Consider the following 20,997-nt stretch of genomic DNA (forward strand, 5'->3'; position numbering starts at 1 on the left):
TTATGGGAATGTTTTGATAATGCTAAACCATTGTTTGTGCTTCTTCATGTGCTTCATTTTATTCCATAACAAACTTATTGAAATGTTTCTTTTAGGAATCTTTAGTAGACTGCTACAAGCCAACAGAGGTAATTACTTTTTATTTCCTTATATGTATAATTTGTTCAACTGAAAATAATGCAGGTACTTAATCACATCACCCTTTTGTAACCAGACTAATTAACCTTTACTCTTTGTATCTGTTAAAAGGTATGCTTCCCAACTGTTCTGATTTTTAGGTAGGACGATCCTGATCCTGATTGTTTGTTGACTACATGAATCTGAAAGCCACAGGGTTGTAATTACGGGTTTTGGGACCGCCTAGCACTTCAGAAGGGAGCAAATTCCCAAACATAAACTATTGAGTCAGGCAAGGTATTAACTGTTATCACTTTATGTGACCCACATTTTTTATTCGTTTGGGGTTTTTTTTGGGAAAGGGGGGCATTTGTTTTTTTTGGGGTTTTTTGACAGCATTTGTAACCCACAAGACTATCTGGGTCCTGATGTGTCAATTCCAGTCACTGGGAACTGGTCTCATTCAGAACTTGAAGTGAGAGTTCATCAAAATCCTGTCTCCAACCCATACAGTGTTCATTTTTTGTACAGAGATGGTTACTGAAGACTATTTTACAGAAACACTGCTGTGAGCTGCCTTTCTACTTGTATATAAAAATGCAGAATTCTCAGTTACACACATAATATGCTACCCGCCACTAAACAGCGCTTCTGCTAATAGGGTGGTCCTAACTCATTGTGTAGAGACTATTGGGGTTTAACTAAATCACTATATATTCAGATATGAATTCCTTCTTTAAGGACCTATAGAAGACATCCTGAATGCTATCCTTATTTTCTCCAGCATGCTCGAGGAACATCACAGCCATGCGAGAGGTATTGCAGAGGCTTCTAGTCTCTTCACCATGGCACCCATACTCTGGGATCCCAACCCCAGTCAGGCCCATACGCTCAAAGTTAACTCATCAGAGAGTGGAGCAGCAGTCGTGCTCTCCCAGACTAATGACAAGGATATCCTTCATCCCTTTGCCTTTTCAAATAGGTTCACCTCAGCTAAGGTCAGCTGTGACATGCTAAATTGAATTCATAATAAAGTACCAGCCTTGATTGAACGATGTCAAGGCAAATGTACTCTCCCTGAAGTTGAATCCCGAATGATCCTGAACAGTGAAACCAATATACTGTACTTTCAGATTTGATTCTGAAGGCAGCACTTGCCAAGGTGCCCATGGCACTACTGGCTGCCAGCTGGAGGTCCTGCAATTGGGACACAACTCACAATTGGCAGGGCATCAGGGAAACAATAGATTTGGTCTTCTGGGAATTCTGATAGCTGACTGGAAGGATGTTGTTTCCTTCATCCGGTTATGCATAATCTGTGGATGCACCAATGTGCAATGAACCTTGTCCTCAGGGCTACTAATGCACCTGCTCATTCCACAGGAGCTGTTGACCCATGTCTCCATGGGTTCCATCACTTACACACATCTGTACTTATGGAGGATATAACATTTAAATCCTTGTATGCAGACATGTCAAAAAATACAATCTCTGATTTAAAGTCACCATTTAAACCTCTTGGGTGTTAATGTGCCTAGCTTATCTATACAGATAAGCTACTCTTCTGAGTAGAATTGGCTTTAAATTCTCTTCATGGAGTGGCAATTGGCATCTTTGTAATACATTGTTTCTGAGCATAAAAAATGTCTGTGAGTGAACTGTCCTTATTTGTTTGTTTGTTTTTTTCTTTTACATAAAACGTTCTTAGATTTGTTAATTAATTCGCACTTAGGTTGTCCTTGAAGACTGTCAACGTACCCCTACCCACAGGGGTCTTTCCATTTGCAATCAGCAATTTATTAAAGGTCAAGTAATTTAGAACTAAGAGATTTCAACTGTTTGCAACCTTTGTAAAGCTCTTCAACTTCTCTCATCCAAAAGGTTGGTAGAAGGAAGTTTTGTTTGTCTGGTGCTTCAGAGTCTTATTGAATTTGGCTTTATCCCTCATAAATCTACCTTCTCCAACCCATCGACTTTCCACAATGTCTCGTTTTAGGATTAAGCGGCTTGGCTGTTTTGTTTCTCTGATAGCTACTGTAGCCAAGTAGTTCTCTCCTGTATTGGTGAAACAAAATATGAAAATAATAAGCAACACAAAAATATATATATGTAAGAACTGTAGTAGTCCAAATGGGTTTCACAACCAGATGGGGCTTCGCCAGTGGGTTCTTAAACAGAACCCACTGGTGAAGCCCTAATGCCCAGTATTTAAAAGTTTTTGGCTGCATTTGTGTGATCCTAATTAAAGAAGCTGTTCCAGGACTGCTAGTTCCATTTTGGGAGCTGGATTGGATGCAGGAGAACCAAAATTGTTCGTTTGGAAGCTGTCAAACAATGAGAGGGGGGGGCGCAGTGGATGCAGCTGTCACACGCCTTGGGGACATAGAAAGGGAAGCTGTTGCATGGGTGAGGGGAGGCTGCCTTATGCAGAGGGGAGAGGGGCATGGTGAGGCTGTGTTACAGGGAGGGGGATGGAAGGCATAGGAGGGCAACAGATCCGTTGCATATTTACGGAGTCCAGTTACAGTAGGGGGGATTAGTGGTGGTATGGCATGCCAATGTATACCAGCCCACTTTGATATATATATATACATAGAGATAATATGTTTAAAATATATCTATATCTCAATAATAAATTGAAAATGTCACTTACCTCTAAGCTCATATTAGAGCTTGCTTGCTGTAACAATATGGGGAACGCTTTGCTAGAACTGTTCTGAATTCTACTTGACACACAGACTCAACCTCCTTCAGGGAACACGACTTCACTAAGATTCCTGTGTAATAAAAGCGTGTGATAGTAACAGACATGCCAATACCTCCTGGAATGTCAAGGAGACTCCCGCAATGTAATGTTTTCTCTAGTCTCTCACTAATTCCTGTATCCCAACCGCTATTATGTTTGTTGTTTTTTTACTTATTAGGAACAATTGCCTACTCATATAAAGAAGTGTAGAGTATAACTTGCCCACACTCCTAGAATTCCTGGGAGGCTCTCATATATTCTGGTAGGTCTCTTGGACTCCCATGAGAGCAGACTATTCTCCGCACATCCTGTCCATGTCCTTGTGAAGTGTCTGGCGATGGGAGCGTTCATGGCATCTTGAAGCGTGTCATTTTGGCCCTGCACCCAGCAATTAAAGGACTCATTGCACAACGGCCCTGTCCCCCACAGAAGTTTTACTTTACCTCTGGTTCCAGGAGGTCCCGAAAACTATGGAACTCATGTTGGGAATGAGTAAGCCATGAGTGTCTTTTCGAAATTTGATGGGTGGGCTTACATTGCCATCTCTGCTAACAAGGCTGGGGAACATTGTATAGTGTGAGGCATTCTGCATAATTGCCAAAAGTGGACACCATAGCCCAAACTGGCACTTTTTTATTTTTTTTGTATGGTGTGATTCTACAAGGATGCAAAAACTCATGCAACAGCCTAAATCCATAAGTGGATGAGCCTCCCCCCACAAATGATCCACATCCCTATTTTGTTGCATTAAGCTTTGTTTTTGTTCTTGTATCCACTTCTTCGCTTTCAGTGAACTCCACTGTATTTGAAACACTTGCAGTGCAGGAGTAAATTTAGAAAAGTATATTTCCAGTAAAAAGTGTCATATTTTAGGTTTGTTTTTATTTTGCAACTTTATATGTGACTTTTTTTTTTTCTGCCTCTTGTAAAAAGTGTGTAAAATCTGAAATCATCAGGTGTGCAAAACATTGAGAAATTTTACAGCTGCATACATAAGAAATGTTGCAGCTTTAAGTGTTAATCTGCTCCCGTTGGTAGAAGATGCTGTAAAATACATGCTTTAAGTCCCTGGAGGTAATTGTTTTTTTTTTAAGACAGATTTGTGCGCCTTATTTAACAGTTGTGATTCTCGTTAATGTCTCGTTTTGAGATCACTTAAAACGTCATTTGTGATCTTTTTTCACTTTTTTTTGTGTTTTGAACCTCTTGATGCAGCTGGTTACATTTATTAAAAAGATATAAACCAGTTCCTGGACAAAGCACTGAACCAGTGGCTGCCAATCCGTCCTGCACTGGGGAACACTCTACTGGGCATATTCAATTAGCCTCGTTACTCGCAAAAGTAATGCAGAATTTATAGTATTACCATTATTGTGGTAATTCTAACCCAGACTGAGCTGGTAGCAGAAAGCCAGCGTTAAAGGTACCGTAATAACGGTAATTACGTGCACTATTACCGTAATAACGGTAATAGTGCGCAAGCCGCGTGACTTTTGACAATAACGCGGCCCAATTGAATATACCCCTACGGATAGCATCACAGGAAGCATATGTCTGTTTGGGAATGCATTAGTGATGGGTGTGAGCATATATAAAATCAAATTTGCTGATGGGATTTTAGTGATAGTTTGTAAGATGGCAATTAGCTGTTTGGTATTTTTTAGAGAGAAGACGTCATGTATTTGTATGTTTGAGAAATCCCCTTGTCCTATCTGTGTGTTTTATACTTAATACATGTTGTATTTGCAGGAGCTGTACAAGTACGTCACTCACATTCTGTTAGATGGGTGTTGCTGCACGACACCCTGAATATTACTGATGCATATACCCGGCATTCTTATTTTTTTATCATTAAACTCTTTCTTAATTGTAAGACATTTCCTAAAGCTCAGAGGAGGGTCCCCACCAAAGTACTATTCTTGAGAATGGAGAGGATTTGGTAAACTTCTTAAAGTAAAGTCACTTTATTATTCACACCATACTACTGTATATTATTCACAAGATTGCTTTTTAACTGCCCTTGTCACAAATACCAACAAATTAATTAAAACACACAATTTTACCAAGCTATTTTTCTAGCTAACTAATTCTATTAAAATATTTGTTATTTCGATATATTTAAATTCACAGGCCAAAATTTTTTTATCATGGTTGTTTGACTTTTATAATTATCAATTATATACATTGACAGTTTCTGTGTAATTAAAATTGCAATGTACTAATTTGGCATTTACAAAGCTAAAAAAGTGCCGGACAGCAGAACATAATTTTGTGTGCAAACGTGCGTGTGTCACAAACCATATGACAAACATAGATGCATGCTCGTGCTACACTTTTGGGACCTGCTTAGTGCAATGATTTTGAAGTGCCAATTTTCAGGAAGGCTGTCCAAGATGGAAATGTGAATGCTGGAAATAGTAAAACATGGTCACAACATAGTGTTTGATGTAAATTGTTTGTAGGCAGGTCACATAGGTCTGGGCCTTGGAAAGCATAGTTGCAGGAGCGGCAGCTCCTTTCTTTTCTCTTCCTTTTTTTCTCTAAAGCCATGTTGAATACAGACCATTGAATGGGTCTGAGTCAGCCTCCCAAGGTCACCTACCACATCTGACAAGTTCATCTCTCACAGCTAGAGACTGTCTGAAAAAAGTAAAAAAAAATGTATTGACCACACACTGAGGGTGATAGTACAGGAGGAGGTAGAGTTGCAAGTTTGTCACTGTTGCCCTGTATGTATACAGGCATGCCAGTTTTTTGTTTTTTTTGTTTTGTTTTTTTATTTTATTTTTTAACCTAGAAAGCCAATTAAGCCTGCTGTTGAGTTTAAACAATCCCTTAGTCTATTATCTCATCCTGAGCAAACGGTGCTGTCAAGTATGTTGCAGGTTTCTCTCACACAGGGCCGCCATCAGATATCATGGGGCCCAGTACAAATGACGGCCCCACCCCAAACAGAAAGCCCTAAAAAAAAAAATCTATAAATTATAATTAGTTTGAGATGTTGCAGCTGCTGCTCCCTCTTCTTCTGCAGCGGCGGGAACAGTGGTGTTGACGTCAGGTCACACCACACAATCAGTGAAGAAGGGAACATTCACCATGATCGCAGGGGCAGAGCAATGATTCCCCTGCGATCATGATTGGCAGCTGCCTGGCTGTCACAGGCAGATCACATGATTGCAGGGGAATGATTCCTTCACCCCTGCGATCGAGCATTCTGCTGCCTGGCTGTCATGCTGACAGCCAGCGCTGAAGACAGCAACAGACAGCAGCGCAGACCAGCAGAGACGCAGTGGAGGGCCAACGGAGACTGGAAGACAGCGGGCCCCCTGGGTAAGTATGTGTTACACTGCCGCCCGGGCCCCCTGTTGAGCCCAGGCCCGGGAGCAAATGTACTCCCCTTAACCCCCCTGATGGTGGGCCCTGTGTCTCACACACAACAGCTATACCTCACCAACCTTGGAACTAGGATAGGTGGTGGGGCCACTACATGATGGGGGGAGGTGTGATCATCAATTTTGAAGCAGTAGACCGAGCCTCGCACCCTACATTTACCTCTCATTTCTCTCCTAACCCATTCATTATCTCAGTTCCCAGTGGCACATGCATGCAGAACCTGTTCACTGCTGCTAGGGAAATAACGCCAGTTTCCTGAGATGCGGGGACGAAGCTCTTCTAACCTGTCACACAGTGTGATGGGTCCTCTAGTTAGTCACTAGATTGATACTGTGTAGATCTCAATACAGCCATTGTCCACATGTTTTCTGCAATCATTTTCATCACCACTCTCCTTCAATGAAAGATACATTTGTAGAGGCACTGAAATTGAGCTGTGACCTATTCCTATGTTCCTATGGCTGTGAAAGTGATGTTATGTGAATATAGGGGCCTGATATAGAGTTGGATGCAATTTAAGTAAAAACCACAGACCTTCAATTTTGCATCTTGCATAGTATGCTTAACCAGACACATCTGAAGATGCATTTAGGCCGGCATCAAATGCATATGCGGTAGATTCATGTCATTGTCAGTATGCATCTTGGACCTGCCCTCCAGCATCCACAAGAGAGACGCCTCCTGACAGGTGTATATGCGCAGGAGCATATGTACAAAAAAAAATTATGTAAAACAAAATGGTTACGTTCAACTCTAAATATCTACACACTACAGGCTTGATGTAAAGTGGTAGATTATTGACTAGAGTCTATAAACTCAAAGCTGGAATAAGGCTTTGGGGGGCCCAGGGCACTTAATAATGGTGACTTTATGGTCTAGAATTAAGTGACTAAATTAATAATGGTGACCCTTGAGGATCATAATTACCTTCTTTCTTCTCTTATTTTTCCACACCATAAACAGTGGGTCCTGGCTCTCAAGCTTTGTGAACTTGACTTAAAGATGTGATGCTTAAGGGAGCCAGAAGTCTTTGTACACAATTGTGTCCGGGAGCGGGAGCAGGTGCCGCTGTGCTGCTATGGTAGCAGTGGTGGGACTGGTGCTGCAACTCTGTCCAACCCTGGTCCAGGGGGGCACCATTAGAGAGAGTGGCCTTAGGCACATGTTCTGTCCTCTCCCCCACCCCCCCCCCCCCCCCAGCTCTCCCTTAATCATGCTCTTTTTGTACATTTCTGAAGTTGGTTTTAAGCACTTGCATCAAAGTTCATCTACACAGGTCATACAGAATTTGGATGACATTATCACTCTGAAAAAATGTTGTTTTTTTTTGTAATTTTAGTTTTTTAAGTTTGTTTTTCAATATTAAATTAAAAAAATATTACAGTCCTAGGCCTGTCTATATATGTCTACCATGGTTAAATGTTTATAATAGGTTCATAACTATTTACATATCAAGAAATTTCAACCAGAGGAATAACATGCAGATATATGTACAGTACATCAATAATTTTATTAGACATTAAGGGGGTATATTCAATTAGCATACGCGCCTGTCTGTCAAGTGTCATTACGGTATTGCAACATCGGAGATTTCCCCTGACAACCCTATGAGGGTGCGCACGGAAATCCGCGATTTCGTGGTATTGGGACCCCGTGCCGCTGCGCGTAATCGCAGGCACGAATGCTAATTGGATATGCCCCTTATACTTTGAAATAAAGTTTGGTAAGAAGTGCTATATGTGGAGAGACAGCAGCATAGAATACAAGGGGGAAAAAACTTAAATACAAGCGTACTGTTATCATGACATGCTACGCCATGTGCGCACCCATACAAACATCATGCAGATACCGGCAGAGCATCAATTTATCTTAATCTAAAGACATATTCTAAACTACTATTTTTATGTAGTTCATGTTTCCAAAGTATGAGCAATTAAATAGGATAATTTAATAATAATTATAAAGTCTCACTGCTGTAGCTTTAATTTTAATTTCTGTTCAAGGTCATACATTCCATAGCACAATATACATAAAAACCACCTTGTGCTATCACCTTCTCAGTTCTATTTATGTGGCGGAATGTGAAGCTGACTGAGGCAAGGACTGGAATGATTCAGCTGGGAACAAAACCCTTGATGCTATCAAGCATGATGTAACACCTAAGTTGTTCTCCGTACTGAAATTGCAAAGAAATAGAAACTACTTCTTTACATCCCACACAACATTGCTGGAAACATTGTAAAGTGCACACTGTGATGCATTACAATATCAAGCCTTCAAAAGAAAAAATATTTTTTTATCTTTAAAGTTTAACTCTAAAATCAGAAGAAAAAAACAGTAGCAGAAACCATTACAAGTAACAAACATGGTCCTGAGTGATTCTAACATTTTGATCCTACACCTGGAGGGTAATTAAGTCTTGATGACAAATCCTGAAATATGCTAAACCAGCGATGGGCAACAGTCTGCCCTCTGAGACTTGACCTGTGGCCCCCAGCTCCTTCCTGCTTTATTGTCAGATTTGCTATAGCTGGTAACACTTGTTTAAAATCCCTGTTGATGCCATTACAGTGATTTGTATTTTAGATTAAACTTAGAACAAAAATAACGTCTGTCATGTAAAAAAGCAAACCTTGGCATTCGGTAAATTAACGTAATTGACGTGAGCAGTGTTCCTCAACTCCAGTGCGCTCTGGGACCATTAACAGTGCATGTTTTCCACTTTTCACAGAATCACAAATGAAATAATTACCTGGGAATCTTTTAAAATGTCAACCTGTGATACATCTGTGTTCCAACAAGAATATATGGTTTATATTTGAAACTTAGGGCTAGATTTACTAAGCTACGGGTTTGAAAAAGTGGGGATGTTGCCTATAGCAACCAATCAGATTCTACCTATCATTTTGTAGAAGGTACTAAATAAATGAAAGCTAGAATCTGATTGGTTGCTATAGGCAACATCCCCACTTTTTCAAACCCGCAGCTTAGTAAATCTAGCCCTTAGAGTGAAAATGTATTTTTGAGGTTTTTTTTGCGGTTTTATGTTTTGCGTTGACCTGCCCCAGAGTACATTTTTGATGTTTTATGTTGACATGATAACGCAAATTGACTATGATGATACATATAGGTATGTGATTCTGTACTGAATAGACATTCTTTTAATAATTTGTTTTATCCTCCAGGAATTTATTAATCAACTTTTGTCCCGGATACAAGGAATGAGAAAATTGAGTCCCCCTCAGAAGAAGGATCTATAAACTTGCCATGGCCTTCCCAATCTTACAATATACAGCAAAGTTATCAAGATCACAAGACATTTAAAGGAAATGCTCTTTCTAAAGAACATGTTGCTGTTTTATGGAGGCTAGAGTGGTATCAGGCTATAGTTATTAAAATAATACTCAATACTTGTTTTTGTGGTAGTTAATAAAGTTGTTTTTTTTCCATATTTTTACAAGTTTATTTTGGGCCAATGCTGAAGTAAAAAAAGGTAAATCAAACACAGGTGTTTTATTTTAGAATGTTTAGAGTTGGACTAGTAGTCATGCTTATGGCTACATACATTTGAACAGTACAACAATCAGAACCTCTAAGCCAGAAGAGCATTTGGATTACATTAAATGTGCTCAGGTGTCTTCTCAATTTCATATGAATATTTCTGTACTTAAATTCACAAGAATTACTGCAACAGCCCAGATTTCAGCGGGACCGTTCCGAATTTAGGGGCATGATTGTCCTGCGGGTGGGAATGTTGTGGTGGGAATCAAAATATCTAATGAGTGGCCTAGTAGGCAGCCCTCTGGGTTGTAGCCACACCCCCATCACAATGTGGTCACGCCCCCGGCTGCAGGGGACTGACATGTTGTGAGGTATGACATTAAGCCTTTATTCTGCTAGTGGTCATCTTTGCAATCTGGTTTGTGTTAATGATTTTCTCATGACCCCCTTGTTTTTAATGTATTACTGGTTTTGAATGCAAATAGTATCCAGATCTTATTTGATAGGGGACTGCAAGTGAAGACAAATGTTGCACCTTAATTGACATTTGGATTATTAAAAGACCAATTCTATGCAAAAAAAAGTCACGCCAACACAGAAAAATACATTACAAATGTAAAGGTAAAGAACTTTTTAAATTGTACTTTTGATAATATTTAATATTCTTTTACCTGTCTTATGGAAAGGTAACTCTTGTGGGTTTTTCCATGCAGGTTCTCAGTTTAATGTAAATGGATCCCCTTTCACTTCAGTGTGTCAGCATTGAGAGATTTGTGTTGTGAATGTTGGAATGTATCTAGCTGGATATCGGCTAGTGTTCAAAGCGCCCGTGACTCTGTCCTAAGTGTTTTACTTGGTCTTTTAGGTCCTCTAATTGTTTGTTCTACTTCTCTAAAACAGGTGGCTTATACAAAGGCCAAAACACACTGATTGGTATACTACTACTCCATACATTTGCACATATTTTTATTTCTGTAGTTTGAGATACAAATGTGTTTTGAAAAAACAAGAAATAAATGTGTTTAGCTTTCCAGAGTGTTCGTTTATGTTGCCAAAGATATAATACACCTTCTGAGTCCTCTTGTCATAAGGAGCTTTAAGCTTTATAGTTCATTTCATGTTTGACATGGTCTAAGGATATTACCAGCACTTTACTAAATTTCTGCGAAAGGGCGTTGAATTGGATATATTGCACATTCTGTCTTTGTGGAATTAAGGTTAGAACTAAAGCAATCACATTTTCTTTTATTAGTTAAAAATTTTTTTTTAAAAAAACATTAAAAATGGTGTGAGGTCAGAATTGGTGATATCCCCTCTTCAACAATGTAAAAGCACTAAATTTAATAACAGCTTGTCATGTAATGCTTCTATGGTTCTGCCAAAGTAAGAATGATTTTATAGCAATATATGCACAGTTGACCCATAGTGAAACTTTTTTTTATTTTGTGTGATACAACAGTAGTACACTTTTATTTTTTTGTTTTCTCCTATAGGAACATCACAAAAAAACTAATGCTGATAAAGCATTATATGTAAATGGTGCTCTAAACATGTTTTCAGATGAGATAAATGATTGAGTTTTCCTTTTCACTGGCAAGATTTTTTTTCCTTTTTAATTTTTATTTTGTGTTTTTATTTTGTATTGTTGACTGATTTTCATTTACAAGATATTTGCTGAAATAAACAGTGGATATATTAAGGTGGTATTTACTGTGTTTTGTCTTTTGTCAAGCGCCAGTTAGGTTTTCCTTGTAAATTGCATACATCTGTGAATACAAGCATTTAATTATCTGAGATATATTAATTATATTTCTGTGTGTATTTTGTTGTATGCATGAAAGCCTGTGAAGATGTGCATCCATTGAACTCAATATTTAACAGCAACTATGAGGTGAAATGACAGACAACCAGCAGGTGATGAGAAAAAAAAATCTGTTGATAAAGCAATTACACTTTCTATACCAAAGAACATTATAAAAAGGTTTATTAACTAAATAAAAAGCTTGCGCTGCAATAATGTAATCATCCATATTTTAATCTGTTATTCTGCCCATCCACCCACTAATCAGTTCCTTTTAACAGTAAAAAAAAAGTAGGTTGTATTACAATACTGTCATGTTACAATTGGTTGAAAGAGAGTTTAGGTGTTCCATTGTCCATTGGGGTCTCAAGACTGCAAGGGAGAGTGACAAATGTCCTTGTTCACCTGGAGTTAATTGGCAACATCTGTTCTTAGAATTAACTTTTACAATGCTGCTCACATCCCTCTCCTCAGCAAACAAACAAATACAAGAGGTATTAAAAATACCACATCAGATAAAAATAAAATAAATAAATATATTTATTGCTAATATATTGGCTTCATCCAAAAATTCCTTTGACAATGTACTACAAGAAAACTGAGGGGACACCAAATGTACACGTCCCTGATTGCAGGTGCCCACAACTTGCCACACTTTGTAGTTTCATGGCCTTTTCTAGTGATTCACCATGAATGGACAGTAATGATGCAAGTCTTTCAATGCAGCTCTACAGAGGTTTGAACACCCTAGGGCCTCATTTAAAGCTGGGTCTACATGCATTTTTGTAAAATAAATTCTGTACTGCGCATGCGTATCTAAATGCATCCATTGAATTTTCTTAGACCTGCAGACCCTTATATCTGAAGAAGTGGACCGGTTATGAGCAAGCATAGGTTGAGTATAGCGAGCCCCCTGGAGATGTGGCCTAATTAGACCTGGATGCATAGCCAATTGCACTCTTTTTAATAGGCATATCTCTTATGGATAATAGAGGCTTGGTGTAAAGATGCGTCATGACACCAGCAGCACTTACTTGCCGCTTCTTATTGACTGCATAATAACTCAATTCTGCAGATAGTACTTCATTCGTGGCACACCTATATTAGGTGGTTGCAGTCTATTTGAATTTCTTATTGGCCAGTTGGACTACTGCAGAGAATAAGATTCTTATTGATTTGCAATGTTAAGCAACATGTGTGGGTGTGATCTGTTTAAAATTTACATTTCAATTGAAAATGTGATTTTTGCATTTAGACCAAACACTGTCAAGACACTATTTTGTGTTGAGTATCTGACACATTTGCAGACCCTAAAAAGACCAGTCTGTCGAAGAAAGAAAAAAAAAAAGGTCAAACTGTTCATGATGGGATAACTTATGTTTTTAAAGTTATGTTTATGTTCTGTATTGGGTCCATTCCAATGGAAACATAGAGGGTTTTCCTAACTACATGTGTCACATGCTGCATGGATGTCAAACATTTGTCATAACTGTTTATAAACACACACAGGCATTTCAAACACATTGCACAATTTGAAAAATGATAATGGTGAAGTGTGTTTTCAACATTAATTCAGGGAACTTAACTTCTCTCCTCCCCCTGTTTTTTTTTTTTTTTTTTAAATCATGCACAGCATAATTCTTTTGTTCATGTTTCATGCAGGGTCATTTGATCTGATTTAGATTGGACCACCATGAGTGATGGCAGTAGCATAGGCCTTTTTAGGCTGACTAACACACAGATTATAAGCCAGTTTGGGCTACTACCTGATGCCATACTGGAAACCCAGAAGATTGTTCAGTGACCTTGTGCCCTTCTTAGACATCCACATAGCAATATCCCCACTGATTAAATTATTTACTGTTACATTTCTGTGCCTCTGCATCATTCCAGGCAACAGTAGCTGTGGCATCAGGGATGTCATAGGCTCCTTTTAGTCAGTTACTGAATTGGGTCATACATGCATTCCAGAGACACTACAAATTAATCTTCCAGTGTATGAGAATTCCCGTTTCCAGGTAAAGTGGTAATTTTATCTCATTGCTCAGTTTCTGCATTTTCTAGTGGTCAATCAGTTTGGCTCTGCATGGTGTGCAAAAATGTATGGCACGATCATAGAATACATGCGTGCAGCGCACACATTAAGAACACTTTATTTATTTTTTTCCATTTTAAATATTTCTTTATTTTGTGAAATGCTACAATACATGTAGGTAAACAGTAGACAACAAAAATATAAACAATACTGTAACAATGCTTTTGCATTTCAAGAAATTTTTACATTATGCTCATGTTTGTTTTTTAAGCCCTTCATGTTGGTGATGGACATGGCTTCTGGTGACCTGAGAGCAGTGATGGCTGTTGGAGAAGTGGTAGATGATGTTGCCTCTGGTCCCTGCAGCCCAGGTCACCCCTTTATTGATGCAGCCATATGGCCAAGTTGCTACAGCATTGCTTGTTGGCTTTCTGATACTTCAAGCCAATGCTGTTTTCATTCGTTGAATTTGTGCCTGCATGGCCAACACAATGTCATTGTAGGCCCTTTTGCCAGATGCCAAATTTCACAGGATTTCATTCTGTTCTCGGTGCAGGTTAATTTTCTCTTGGTTAAAGGCTTTCATTGACATAGTGCATTTTTTTTTTTACATAGTGAATGATGTACATTTAGGGAATAAAATAGACATGAGTTTTTAAAACGCCTGTTGTACTGCAGGCTGAAAAATTTGCGCATTTATCTCCTAAGTTTGAAATTTTTCTTGCATCTCTCCAAAATGTTTAACATAGAGCATACTACCTAAAATGCAAGAAGAATATTACCTGGTTACCTAGGTGGACGATGTAAAGGGAAGGCCAAAAATAAAAGCCTTGCTAGTAAGAGCTTAAATATCATTAAAATATTAATGACCTGCATATCTGCCTGGGGCCTCTGCTGTGTGTGGCTTTCAGTAACTGTGTCACCCAGGTCCTCAACATGGCATATATATATATATATATATTAACCCGTGCATGATACTCATGCATTCTAGTCAAATCAAGCTACTTAAGGTGTTAAAAAGGTTCTTGTCATGCATTTGGACCTAGCCCAGGCCTCCTTAGGGGAAGAGCGTTACTTCCCGACGCAAGTGCCCTTTTTTAACGTGGTTTTGTCCACATGTCACCATCTCATAATTTTTCTCCATCACCTCATCCTTCATCTTCATCGCCACATCCTTCAAGCTACTTAAGGTGTTAAAAACCTCCCCACTGTCACCCCCGGCAACCACCAACCACTCCCAACTGTCACTTCTCCTTCAAGAAATATATAGGTCAGTGTATAACTGCCCAGCAGGTGGTGCTGCAGCTTAGTTTTTTTTTTTCCCCCCACACGTGCCACTAGCCATTTATATAGTAGATTTATTTATATATATAAAATATATTATATATATATATAAAATATATTATATATTATATATTATATATAAAATATATTATATATATATATATATATTTTGCACACACACACAGGTCCTGGCTGCTAGGGAGCTTAGCGTCAGTTGTTTGTCTTTGCCTTCAAAGTGCTGGTATGTTGCCACTGTTTTCTCTGCCTGCCTTTAAGATGGCTCTGAAAATCCTGCCAGTGTTTTGTCACTTCTTCCATAGACCCGGAGGTCCACAGCATTGCTGTTAGTGATTTCCTGCCAGAGGGCCATTTTGGCAGCTGCCAGTTGGGTCTTTATTCCATTTCAACAATGCTGGTGATCAAAATTTAAACCTCCCGATACCTGCAAAACAAACCCCCAAAAGACCACCTAATGTCTAAAGCAGCCTGCCTGACTGTCTCTTTATATTATCTCTCCATTTTTAGTTTGCTGTTGGATTACAGTCGTTACTTGAATAATCTATCAAGAAATTCAGATGTAGCCCTTATATAAGAGGCGTTATATAAGATGAATCTCTATTTTTAATTTTCTTTGCTGTAGGTTTTTCATGTTTATTGACGTACTTTACAGTACTGCACCAGCTTTTTTGTGTAATGACATAATCAGTTAAACCCCCTTGTGACACGATGGGCAATCGCAGTCTTGATAGAGTTTGTTTCTTGTTTTTTATTTAAATCCTCAGTTACAGGCATGCATGGAGCAGCTTTGCCAAAGAAGAGCAGCTCACATTATCATTACAGGGCTATAAAGTTGTGTGAAATAAAATCTGCACAACTCTAAGCATTGATTGTTCCAACCAACTCCAGCGAGGTGGATGTCATGATACTGGGGCACCCTCTTTGCAGCACCAAGTCAATGTTTACTGGGTTTCCTTCACCTATCGCACACCTTCAGTACCATGCACATGGGCACATATTTTCACACCAAGCCAAATAAACAAATAAAGAATGCTGAAAAACATTGATAAGGAGTTGCCATTAGAGCTATAGCTATTTTATGAAAGAGTCAAATCGGTCACATTAGTAGCATAACACAGGTATTCGCTTCGACCTTATTTTTATGTAGTGAGTCTCCTCTTCCATTGCTGAGAGCACAGCAGTGGTCCCACTTCACTGTGACCCTGCTTTTGCAGGCACAAGACTCACAGGCAATGAGGATGAATGAAGAAGATTGCTGGTCCTTGCTTTGATGTAACCTCTGCTTCACAGGCAGTCCAGTAGGAGACTGTTACGGCTCACGCCCCATGTTTAAACTCCTAGAACCGCTTCAGAGGTCTTCGCCTATAGGAACCGCTTATCCTGTAGAGCTAGATGCGCTCACAGGTACTCTGATGCCCCCAGGTCTTGTACTCTAGTAGTAGGAGCTGATAACCTGAGAACGTAGCGCAGGTGTTCACACAGAGGTGGAGTGAAGATACCGGAAAAGGTTTTGAGGGTCGCCGGCAATACAATAGCGTCTAAATCCAGGCCAGGGGTCAAACAGGTCACAGGCAAGACAGCAGCATCAGTATCCGAGCAATGGGTCAGGGTCACAGGCAAAACAACGGTGTCAGTATCCAGGCAAGGGGTCAGCAACGATAATAGAAACAACAGGAGCAACAACAGAGCAGGAGAAGTATGCAGGGTAGCAGCCAGCTGGCTATTTCTTAATTTGCGCACGCGCCCGGCTGTCCTGGATGCTGGGGCGCGGCGCTACAAAAAGAGAGCGTCCCGAACGTTGCCTTTTAAACGGCCGTGACAAACCGGAAGTGACGTCCCGGTCATCATGACGACCGACGGGACGCTGGGGCAGGGAGTCGCGGCGGTGCCCAGAGCAGCCGTAGTGCCCGGAGCCGCAGCGGCTCGTGACAGTACCCCCCCCCCTCTTGAGGACGGGTCAAGGAACCCCGGCAACCCGGTTTTCCGGGAAATCTTCTAAAGAAATCAGTAAGTAATCTGTCTGAATGTAGATTCCTTTGCGGTACCCAGGACCGCTCTTCAGGGCCGTACCCCTTCCAATGAACTAAGAAATGAATTTGGCCCTGAACTTTCTTCTAGTCCAAGATTTTCTCGACCTCAAATTCTTGATGCCCATCAATAGATATAGGCTGAGGTTTCATTTTGGAGGAAAGAACGGGTTTCAACAGAGAGCAGTGGAACTTGTTGGGTATTCTTAAAGATTCTGGAAGCTTCAGTCTGAAAGACACTGGGTTGATTTGTTTCAAGATGGGAAAAGGTCCAATAAACTTGGGCCCTAGCTACTTGCAGGGTTGGCGGAGTCTAATATTCCGAGTAGACAACCATACGAAATCTCCAACCTTGAAGGAACAGGCAGAACGGTGTAGGTCAGCAAATACTTTGGACCTAAAGGAGGCTCGGAGTAAGGGCTGATGTACCAACTTCCAGATTCTCCTAAGCTAGGTGGCTGTAGACCTGGATTCGGATGGTTTATCGGCAGACAAAGAGGACAACGAATTGGCTCTGGGATGATAACCAAGGTTGCAGTAGAAAGGAGAGTACTTGGATGAAGAATGGCATGCATTGTTGTAGGCAAATTCAGCCCATGGAAGAAGGTCCACCCAGTTGTCGTGGTTTTTAGATATATGTATATATAACCGCAGATATTGCTCTAGGGACTGATTCACCCTTCCAGTTTGTCCGTTTGACTGCGGAGAGTAGGCATATGATAGGCTTAGACTAATACCTAGCAGGGAGCAAAAAGATTTCCAGAAGGCTGCTATGAACTGAGACCCCCGATCGGACACTATATTTTCAGGGAGACCATGGAGACGAAACACGTGTTTGATTAATAGTGAGACCAGAGAGCGCGTTGAAGGTAACATAGTCAAAGGAATAAAGTGAGCCATTTTACTGAAGCGATCCACGGTTATCCAGATGGTGTTGCACCCGGAAGATGGAGGTAAGTCGACAATGAAGTCCATGGACAAGTGGGTCCAAGGTCTGACTGGGACTGGTAAGGGCAACAATGGGCCAGTGGGTATAGATGGCCACCAGAAAACTCGGGAGATGATTTCAATGGTCTTGGCAATATCAGGATGTCCAGAAGTCTGGTTGTCATGACATTCTGAGAGAACAGCTTTCCTGAGGTGGATAGGTACAAAAAGTTTGTCTGCAGGATTTTGAGGAGGTGCCTGTGGTTGGACTTGTAGGAGGGTTTTTCCCAGTTCTTGCGTAAAGGCAATCAGCACAGACAAGGCTGGGACAATAGGACACGGCTCTGAGACAGGAGTCTGGTAAGAGACAAAACTATGAGATAGGGCATCCGCCCTAAGGTTCCTCGAGCCAGGCCGGAAGGTGATAATGAAATGGAAACAGGAGAAGAAGAGGGACCACCGTGCTTGTCTGGAATTCAACCTTTTAGCTGATTCGATGTAAGACAAGTTCTTATGATCGGTGTATATTGTGATAACATGTCTTGCTCCTTCAAGCCAGTGGCGCCATTCTTCCAATGCCCACTTGACAGCCAGTAACTCTCGATTGCCCACGTCGTAATGTTCTTCAGCGGAAGAAAATCTTCGGGACAAGTAAGCAGAGGGATGAAGGCAATGGTCTTCAAGGTCTTTTTGAGATAGCACAGCTCCTACTCCTACATCTGAAGCATCGACTTCGACGATAAATGAAAGGTCTGGATTAGGATGTCTCAGAACAGGGGCAGACACGAAAGCACGTTTCAAGGCTTCGAAGGCAGATACTGCGACAGACAGACCGATTTTCGGATCAGCTCCCTTGCGAGTCAGAGAGATGGGAGCAACAAGAATGGAAAATGAACTGATAAATTTCCTGTAATAATTAGCAAATCCCAGGAATCGTTGGATGGCCTTAAGCTTCGAGGGTTGCACCCAGTCGAGGATAGCCTCTAATTTCGTCGGGTCCATTGCGAAGCCTTCAGGGGAAATAACATATCCTAGAAAAGTGATTTTGGAGACTTCGAATTCACACTTTTCTAACTTGGCATACAGGTGATGACGGAGTTTCAGAAGTACTTGTTGGACATGTTCTCTATGTTGCTTTAATGAGCGGGAGTAAATCAGTATGTCATCCAAATAGAGCACTACAAAGGAGCCCAAGAATTCTCGAAGGACATCATTAATCAAATCTTGGAAGACAGCTGGACGAGGTATTTATAGTGTCCCGTTTGAGTATTAAAGGCCGTTTTTCATTCGTCGCCACTCCGGATACATATCAGATTGTATGCTCCACGCAGATCTATTTTAGAGTAGATTTTAGCTCCTTTAAGTTGATCGAAGATGACTGAGATAAGTGGCAAGGGATAAGTATTTTTGATGGTTATTTTATTTAACCCCCTGTAGTCAATACAAGGCCTCAGTCCGCCATCCTTTTTGGCCACAAAGAAGAAGCCTGCCTCGGCCGGTGACTTGGAAGGCCTAATAAAGCTTTTCTGTAGGTTCTCTTCTACATATAATTCCATGGCTTGGGTCTCCGGAATAGATAATGCGTATAATCTTCCCTTGAGCAATCTCGAACCAGGGATGATATCAATAGCACAATCGTACTCCCGGTGGGGAGGAGAGTGTCTGCTTCCTTTTTCGAAAAAACATCATGGAATTCACGGTAAGTAAAAGGTAGTTGCTCGGGACCAGTATGGGTAATCCTAATTGGCAAAGACAAACAGGAAGAAGAGCATTTAGGAGCCCATTGAGTTATCTCACCCTTAGTCCAGTTGATACAGGGATTATGGAGGGCAAGCCATGGATAGCCCAAGATCAGCAGTACCGAGGGACAATGAATCAGGTACAGTGAGATAGTCTCGGAATGGAGAGCCCCCATCTTTAACTGCAGAGGAAGAGAAAGATGATGAATCTCACCGTGGTTCAGGCGATTCCCATTCAGCCCGTATACAGCAATTATGGAGTCTAGAGGAATGGCTGAGAAACCCAAGGACTGAGCGAAGGTTAAATCTAAAAAGTTTCCAGCAGCTCCACTGTCCATGAACGCAGGAACAGAAATAACTTGTCCACCATATGTGAGTTGGGCAGGTATTTGTAGGGAATTTTTTGGAGAGATGGCTTGTAGGCCTAAGTGTACTCCCTCCGTGTTCACTTGGCCTGGTCTTTTCCCGGTTTGACGGGGCAGGTACGGAGCAGATGGCCCTTCTCTCCACAGTATAAGCAGAGGCCCAAAGTACGTCTCCCGGTTCGTTCCTCAGAAGACAGTCGATATGCTCCAAGTTGCATTGGTTCAACTTGATCAATGGGGGAAGTTGAGAAGACACAGGAAAATAGGGCAAAGGATTTTCCTTCTCAGCTTTCCTTTCTCTGTAGCTTCGGTCGATCCGAATTGCTAGCTGCATGAGCTCCTCGAGAGATCCCGCAGTAGGATACTGGACAAGGGAATCTTTAATTTGTTCAGAGAGACCCAACCGGAACTGGCTACGGAGAGCTGGGTCATTCCATTCACAGTCCGAGGACCAACGCCTGAAGTTGGAGCAATATTCTTCAGCGGAACGTCGTCCTTGCGTTAAAGATTGCAGCTGTGCTTCTGCAGAAGGCATTCTGTCCGGGTCGTCATAAATCAAACCTAGAGCTTTAAAGAATGCGTCCACAGATTGTAACTGAGGACTGTTGGAATCCAAACTGAATGCCAAAGATTGAGTATCCCCTTGTATTAGTGAGATAATTATCCCCACTCTTTGTTGTGGTGATCCAGACGAGAGTGGCCTTAATTTGAAATAAAGCTTGCAGCTTTCACGGAAGTTGCGGAAGAGTCTGCGATCTCCCGAAAAGCGATCTGGTAAATTCATTTTTGGTTCCACCACAGAAGGCTGAGCGGCTAGCGGAGCTCTTGACGCCTGCTCTTGTACAGCCTGCCGCTGAGACAGCTCTTGGACCATTTGGGACAAGGTCTGGATTTGTCCTGCCAACACTTGAGCCGGACTTGGTTCCATAGGACCGAATTTCAAGACAGTTCACTCACTCCTAGGGCTAGATTTACTAAGCTGCGGGTTTGAAAAAGTGGGGATGTTGCCTATAGCAACCAATCAGATTCTAGCTATCATATTGT

General features: G+C 40.9%; 1 long non-coding RNA gene across 1 annotated transcript; it reads left to right on the forward strand.

Moving 5' to 3' along the window:
• Positions 1-88: 88 nt before the first annotated feature.
• LOC142136030 (uncharacterized) lies at positions 89-11,463 on the forward strand. Its single transcript, XR_012687444.1, has 2 exons — positions 89-128; positions 9,442-11,463. It is a non-coding gene; the product is annotated as an uncharacterized LOC142136030 (long non-coding RNA).
• The last annotated feature ends 9,534 nt before the right edge of the window (positions 11,464-20,997 follow it).

The sequence above is a fragment of the Mixophyes fleayi genome, unplaced genomic scaffold (genome assembly GCF_038048845.1).
Source record: "Mixophyes fleayi isolate aMixFle1 unplaced genomic scaffold, aMixFle1.hap1 Scaffold_912, whole genome shotgun sequence".
In the NCBI taxonomy this organism is placed as follows: domain Eukaryota; kingdom Metazoa; phylum Chordata; class Amphibia; order Anura; family Limnodynastidae; genus Mixophyes; species Mixophyes fleayi.